Source organism: Phalacrocorax carbo, chromosome 6 (assembly GCF_963921805.1).
Source record: "Phalacrocorax carbo chromosome 6, bPhaCar2.1, whole genome shotgun sequence".
Lineage (NCBI taxonomy): Eukaryota > Metazoa > Chordata > Aves > Suliformes > Phalacrocoracidae > Phalacrocorax > Phalacrocorax carbo.
Genome location: NC_087518.1, coordinates 49,427,187 through 49,435,592, shown reverse-complemented (window position 1 = coordinate 49,435,592; position 8,406 = coordinate 49,427,187).

Here is an 8,406-nt window from a genome sequence, read left to right as displayed (position 1 = left end):
AGGAAAACAATCCCGGCTTAACTTATTTTCACTTCTGAGTTAATCCAATTTATTTTGGTCTGAGCCAGCTCCTCTCAAAGAAGTGGGAACGTCAGAACGAGAGCACCCTCTTTGCAGGGGATGCTCACTGGGGCTGCAGCCGCTGCGCCAGGGCAGCCTGGGTGAGCGCCCGCATGCTCCAGCTGCCTGTCCCCTCTCTGGACGTGAGATGCAGCTCCTGAGCTGAAATGTGAGATATCCCTGCAATGGAGAGAGGCAGAGTGTTCTTATCAAAATGTAAAATGTTATAAAACTATGAGAAGTCACAAGCACTTTGGAGGGTGGTATTAGGATTCAAAATTATCTTGATAAATTGAAAAAATGCTCAAGTGAATAGGATGCAAGTCCGTGAGCACAGGCACAAAGCACAAGAGCAGGCACAGCCGTTGCACGAAACCAAGAGGGGAAATGACTGATAGGCAGCAATCTCCCCAAAAGGTATTTTGTAGATATAGAGACTCACAAAGGTAATGCAAATCAATAATATCCAGCTGTTGTAATCAAAGCAAACATCATACTTGGATACATAAATACAAATATTTCTCAAAAATTTTTCACTTGCATCTCCTTTCACTAGATGAAATGAGACAGTGTCCTTCAACCCTGTTTGGAGATTTAAGTATAAAGGCAACTGCATTTATTCCAAAATGTATCTTGCCTACATATTCCAAAGTGTAAAATGAGAAAATTTTTAATCAAAATAGCTGAAGTCACTAGAAGCAAATGACATGCATCTCTGTATTGGATTAAGTTTTCTTTTAAAGATAAGATTTGAAAAAAAAATACCATCTAAAAGGAGTGGATGAACTTTGGCATGCAAATGTGAAAGATTAAAGCAAGAACATCTGACGAGCAAGAGCACAAGGCTGAAATCATGGTTTACCCACTGAAAGGGAGTGGGTAAAAGGGCACCAAATTGGGGAACTTGGCATAACAGTCCTGGTGTAGATTAATGGCAGCTGCTAAATTTCATTTAGGTAGATACAGATTACATAGCATAAAGCACTCCCTAAGGTTTCTTGAACCCTGACACAGGTTGCCCGGGGAATTTGCATTTTTAGAGCTTTTAAGAGCAGGTCACCATTTTTGCTGCTTAATCCAAAAGCCCAAAGAAGGCAATGAGTGTGCTGTAAGGCTACAGTGGGGTACCTCTGGTCTGGTTTTTGGGAGTGGACTGAATTGGGGGTAGAGGAAAGGCTGCACTGCTGCTTTCCCAACTGGATTGTCCAACATGTGTATGTTCCTGGCCATGGGGCAGAAAAGCCAGGCTGCTCCTGCCTTCACCCTGCTCAGTCATTGTCCCCCCACCATGTCTTTTAAGATTCACTAAAAAATTGCCTCTTCCGATGTGAAGAGGAAAAGGAAAGGTGCTCCACAACTGTCTCATCCTCCTCTGTGTGTTGTGCTTGTGGCTTCTTGGCATGGGAGGGGAGTGGCGCCCAATTCCCCGTGCAGTCGCATACCCAAACCCAGCATCAGATGTGCACACAAAGCTTTTCTTGGCACTAACACCCTCCAAGGCCAGGAGCTAGAGTCACACTCTTCTAAATAATGCCACAAATGGCAGCCCAGCCCCCAATCTCCCCGAGCCAGCCAGCCCAGGTCCCGCATCCTGCATCCCACATCCTGCATCCCGCATCCTGCATCCCGCATCCTATAGCCCATATCCTGCATCCTGCATCCCACGTCCCGCATCATCCCGCATCCTGCATCCCACATCTTCCAGGGCTGCTCTGCTTTTGAACTGGACAGCTGGGCTGAGGCTGCAAGACGGCTTCTGGGGTAACTATGTCCTAGAGGGAGAGTGAGTGAGATCTTTCCAGACATAATTTCTGAGCACGCCTCCCCCCAGGTACCTTTCCTCTCCAAGATATTAGAGACATGGTAGTAATGAAAAGACCTAAAAAGACCTAGCGACACAGGATGTATAACTCAGAGCAATAAAGGCAGTCAAGAACTAGATGCAGAGAGGTTGCCTCATTCTTTAATCCTCCCCTACTTTCTGCAGAAAGGGTAATTGCAAAGATGATAAGCTGAGCTTGGACTGCCTGATTCAGACCTTCAGATAACTAATTTAACAGAATTTGTGAGAGGGGCTATGCGGGGTGCAACAGAGTAAGTCTTTGTTTTTGTTAAAAAGATCTTGGATTTTTCTCATTGCTATAGCTTAGTCTGTCAATAATGGCAGGGCAAAGACTCCATCTACTCATGCAGATATTCCTTTCCCTACAGAGTTTGTTGTAATAGATGTAGAGCCACATCCTGGTCACGTAAAGGGCACCTGTCCATCACAGCCTGGTGGCGGTACATTCTCACACGCCTCCAAGCACAACAGGAGCAGCAGAACCAGGGGCAAGAGCAGCTTGCTCAGACCACCAGGGTATGCAATCCCTGCACAGGACCCACACTGCTCTCTGGGCAAATCTGTTATTAGATGGTACCAGCAATTCCCATCTAAACCCCACTGGGGTTTTACACTGGAAGCAGCCTGTAAATGAAGTGAGAATTGCAAAATATTTGTAAGACAGCTGTATTAAATACTTCCAGATATAAATTCATCCTTGAGACATGTGTGGTCAGATGGGATCCAGGCAGTTCCCATTACTCTGCAACACTTGCTAGGCTTTTGCTGTGATTTCCTCATATATCATGTGTTTGGAAGCCTGAAACGTTATTATTTTTTTTGGCATTACAGCTACATTTCATCTGTCATCACTAAGCACTGCAGGAACACACAGGGACAGATGGGCCTGGACTCTTCTTCCTATTTGAGAAAACACAGGCACACCCGGGAAAGCAGCTGCTGCAAGGTCACTCTCTGGGGCAAGGTATTGATTTGCCACCTAAATTTCACCTGCTCAGTAAACCAGTTGTTCCACAGTGACTGTCAACAGTATGAGTTAAATCAGTGAAGAAGATCCTCTCCTTCTTCTGTTTGGGTGTCTAAATTAAGCAGAGATATTCCCAAGACGCTGAAAGCAACTTCCACAGCTCACCTTGATGTGTCCATGGTTGTGGTATGGGGTGGGAATTCTTCAGTGTAACATTTGCGGTTTTTTGTTTATGGCATGACCTGTCACAGCATACATTGCTATCACGTGGCTATCCACATCATCGAGGCAACCATGCAGAGGCTCTTTGCAAATATTTGATGACCTTCCAAGTGTCCTTTAACACCCAACTGCAGTTTTGCCAGCCTTAGATGTCCAGAAGGTCAAACCAAGACGCTGTTCACCCTGCCAACCTCCCCAGACCACTCTGGCTATCAGAACACTTGTAGATGCTTCTTCATGCTGAGGTCTTCTTTTGGAGGCTCTTTGCTTCAGTGTGGACACCTGGGAAAACAGGGCTGTAGGTTCTCCTGGCACTGGGCAGACTGTTTCTGGCCTTGTTCCAGTCCCTTATGATGACCAGACCAGTGCTGCTCCCTTCCAGTTTTCTCTGCTTGCGGCTCTGTGGCCACTTTGCTTTCTCTTTTGAGCTTCCACAGTTTCTTCCCCTGCAAAAAACCCTGAGTTTTCATCCTCAGGCTGTGCTAAAAAGTGTCAGACCAAATGTTCATAGCCCCTCTTTCCATGAAATCTCTGCAATATGTGAGAAGGGCATTTCTTTCCCCTCCACCAGTGAAACAGAAAATGCAGAGGCTGGCGGCTGGATTAGGCACTCAGATTTGCTATCACCCAAGCTCAGATTCTTCTTCCAAATCCCCATAAATGTGGGTTTAGCCACTCTGTTCCCTATGTCCCCTCCCTATAAGCTGAACGCTTGACATCTCACTTGACCTTCAAAACAATCCATATCCTCTTGGCTCCATGTTCAACATTTGTTACTGGTTATTAAATAACTATCAAGGAGACAGATGGGTAAAAATCCACCCTGCTCAGTAACCCATTGTCTAACCCAGGGACTTTGCCACCAGTGAGAATTTCTGTGTTGTTATTAAAGTTTCATCTGATGCCATGCCAGCAATTTCACCAGCCTGGCCCCTCCGCCTATGGGTCTTGGAGGATTTCTGAGTTATTTTGTAGGTGATTGCTGAAAGGTGCTGGCCAGATCCAGATCAGACGGTCCAGTAATTGGATAGGTGCCACAGGACACCCCAAAACAGCTCCACTGGTGCTAAAAGGCTCAGCCCTTAGCTCTCCCTGTGTTCCTTACACGAATCTTGTAAGGCACCCAACATTGTTGGATTTATAAGTGTGCTGCAGGTCTTCACATGAGGGACCCACACTAGCAATCCCACCTTCCAATGTCCTCAGCTCCATGGAGGTCCCTTTCTCCTCCCTCCCATCCATAGTCACTGGCAAGATCAGATAAGAGGCTAGTTGTTCATGGACTGTTTCCTAGACAGAGGTCTCTGAAAGAACCTAAAGGCCATTTTAGAGCTGGTTGAGAGGAAAAAAAGCCTAGAGGAACAGCTTTGGGGGAGAGCCTGTGACGCACTGCAGATGGGGCATGGGGTCTCTTGTAGCATATACCACTTGAACCTAACTTCAAGATTAATCCCAAGCATCGTGGCAGACCTGTCCAAACCCTCTGTGTGACCTCATCTGATAACAAGAGAAAGAACATGGTAACATCAATGTCCTCACACCCTTCGCGTGCCCAATCTATTTAGGTCAGTCCCACATTTTCAAGGCAGCCTGCAAAGCCATAGATCTGGCTCAGGCAGCCCAAAAGTGGCTCTTTGTGCTGAATGTTCATCCTTCTCCATCTCCTCAGATGGGCAAGAAGCCTCAGCAGGAGCCTCCCAAACAACTGCCATCCACATGCTTCCCAGCCACCTGGCCAGCCGACCAACGAACCTGTACTGCCTCCTCTCCTGATGGGAAGCCTATTAATCACGGTGCTGCAGGACAGGCAGAGGATCACAGGAAGAAGCAGAGAAGCAGATGTGTCTTCTACACTGTCCATGGCCGTGAGGTCTCTGGGGTCAGGTGTTCCTGCTCAGGAGTGTGAAGTTGTCATGGCAGAGCTTGTGCCTCTTGCTCTGACTACAAAGCCTTCCCTAAGAAATGCCTAACTTGATAAACTGCAGCCTTCTGCCCCCTAAAGAACAACCTTTAACTCTCCTTTGAACTTTCGCACAGATCCAGCTGGCTTGGCATAACAAGATACACTTAGTCTTATGAAGATGGCCAAGTGTGTGAAAAGTTAATGCCGTTCAGTGCCTGCCAGGGATGTTCCCCAAGGCAACACAAGGACAGTCAGTGTGTTCTTTAAATTTTAAAATTGTTGATGGATGTGGCTCTAATGACTTACCAGGCTCTGGCCCACAGGATGAGGCATGTCAACAATGGTGATGGGGAGAAAGCGGGATAACAAATGCCAGCCAGAGGACATAACTCCTTCTTCCCAGTCTGAAAAACCAAAGGCTCCATCTTAAAATAGGTTACAGGGGTCCTTTTCAGGGCACAGTCACGCTGGGGAGCTGAAGAAATGTGCTAGGACAGGGCTTATGCAGCCAAAGCACCTGAGTCTGAGGAGCTGTAAGAGATTTTCAACTGTTGTCATTGTCTTTTTGCAATACACCTTCCTGCCATGTTAACGAAAGCCCAGCGCCATGCAGACAGCTGTAGTGGACACCTTACCCCAGCTGAGGAACTTAAGCAATCATTATTTCTGGGGAAATGCCAAAGAAACTTAGTGTGATAGACAATGTTGGCAGATGAGCAAATGGGTATTTGCAGCGCAGGAACAGTGTGAGAGTAGATCATAGAGTTGATGTCTTTCAAGAGATAACACTATTTCTAGAGCAGTCGTCTACTCTGCAATGCACAGACCCCCTCTTCAGCCCAAACTTTAACAGACATCTGAACATGCATGGTAGGAGCTGGCTGTTAGCCAGCTGACATGCCCAGTGCCTTTTGTGCCCTGGGTACCCTCGATGGCAGGTATCTCAATGTCAGCATTCTAGTCCCATCTTTTGTGGAAATGTCCAGGTTGCCAGCCTCAGGATGCAAACCCAGAAGCGTGTCAGGAGCTCCTGAAACACCATCATTGCTGGAGCTGGAGACCAACATTAGAAACTGCCAATTCCAACACATCATGCCTGAGCATTTGCAAAATATCCCTGAGAACCAGGTGATGATGCACATGACAGAGACTACGTACCACACTAGCTAACGTCAGCAGAGGGATTGATGTTCACCCAGAAAATCGACAGCTGAACTTCCATGAGGAGACAGAAACAGTGGGATGCACAGTCAAACATCCCACCAAGAGACGTAAAGATGGAGCCACCTGAACCCTCTGTGAACCATTCAGCTGCAAGGTCGAGCCTTTGTGCAGCACTCAGCATCCTCTAGCTGTGTGGCAGGGAGGACAAATCCTCTCCCTCAAAAGGACCCACAGGTAATATTGCAGTGCCTGTGTTGGAAAGAGGGTCAGGATGAGTCTCCCTGCTTTGTGCACTAGTGTACCCACCCATAAAGAGGAAAAAAAAAGCCATGCTGAATTACGTTGTGCATTTTGGCAAGAGAATCTGCACAAATCCAGAGTAAAACAGTCCCAGATGCCCTCAAATATGCTGCTTTCTACTGTGAGCTGCCAAGAGGGTTGAAAGCTCAGAGAAGTTGCATGCAAAGATTTCAAGTGAAAAGGGAGTTACTTTAGGAAGACTTATCGTTGAGAAATGCCGTGCACCTGCACCACACCTAAGCATTTCTGTAGTCTGTTGATTTTTATCTCAAAGAGCGTAGGATGCTCTTTCACAGCTGGGCACCTTCCCATGCTACATTCAAACTGGCACACGCCATAACCTTCAGCCTGTTTGCAGTGAGCAAGATACCACAGTGGATGAGCAATATATCTACAATCCTTTGCACGGGTTTGTAGCAGCCAGACACTTTAAATGTCCCTGAGACTGAAATACAAATGGTACCCTCTGTACCTAGGGCTTTTCCTTTGCAATCATTAATTAATGAATAGGCCACAAGCCAGCTGAGGGAAAAGTTAACCCACTTCACTAACTTTCAGACATTTTTGTGGAGTCAGGTACTTCCCAAACAGTGGATCTTGTAGGATTTTTTCATACATTCTTTCTGTCTAAAAAGTTTAAATATTTTCATTGGGTCTGTGCAGATTCACTTCAGCCAGTGATCTCCATGTCTCTGTCATTATAAAAAGGATACATCTGGACAATGAATACTAGATAAACAGTAGTTTTTCAGTAAAATGACTCTACTAGCAGAAAACATGGGTTTCAATTGGCCATGGCATAATTTAGACTAAAAACTAAAGGAAAGTGTCCAAATATCAGAAGACCCTCATCTCAGAGATATGTTAAGCTGAAGAGAAACACCCACAAAAACCAGCAGCCCCTCTGTAGTAGCACATCAGACTACCAGGTTTAGCAGCTAATGACCCATTTGATCCTCGTAATATCCCAACACCCAAATGAGAAATTATTTCAGCCCATCTGGGGATCCTCCTCTTTGCAATATGCCTGGAAGTCACCCACGCACAGCAGGCTTACAGCCCAAGCCCTCCAGCAAACCTGCAGTTCCCTCCAGGCCATTCCAGGCTTCTGTGCCTATAGGATGTGAGCCCAGGAAACCAGCAGGATCTGCTCAGGGATTGCTAGGCAGGGTCCTACCTGGGGCCCAATCAGGCACTGTGCTGGAGACAATTGTGGTGATGTAGAGCCTTTTTTGGAGGATGGTGAGATGCCATGCAGACAGGGGAAGGACTCACCAGGGCTGTAGAAGGAACATGACCTCACCATCATGCCTCCCTATCAGGTTAGGCATGCTTTCCATCTTGCTGCAGCTCATTTTAGTGCTCTGCTGCTCCCCCTCTCCTTGTCTTACCTATGCACCATGGTAATTCTCCTGGGCAGTAGTTTTGTCTCCTGGCTTGGCTGTCTCATAGAACCTCTTGGAGAACAGGGCCACAGTCCCTTGTGTACTGATTGGGTTATGTCTGTTCTCTTGGTTATAGTCCAGCAATGCTGTATGATATTTCAGTCACTCAGAGCACTGTTTTTACAGCTGGTGGTGGCTGGATCTTACCAGCCCATGTGTTTGGCAGAGGTGGCCCATTTGTTCCTCACTTCACACAGGTGGATGAATGGCTTCCAGACCTGAATTTGGCTGAGGACAACACAGAGCTCAGCTGGAGCCCAAGCCTGAGTACCTCTTACTTGCTCCCTCCTATGGCTTCGTCCACCTGGGCACGGATGAATGTAAGTGCTTTCTGTTGCTGCTGGGATGTATGGGATTTCAAAGAAAGTAGCAAATATGTACAGGTTGTTTGTTAACAAGCTGACTCCATCCACAGGTTGCTGGAAGCAGGTCAAAGGGTGAGTAGGAGCAGCAGGCAATCAGGCTGCTGGCCAAGCTGATGTATTGCTTACTGTGATGTTCC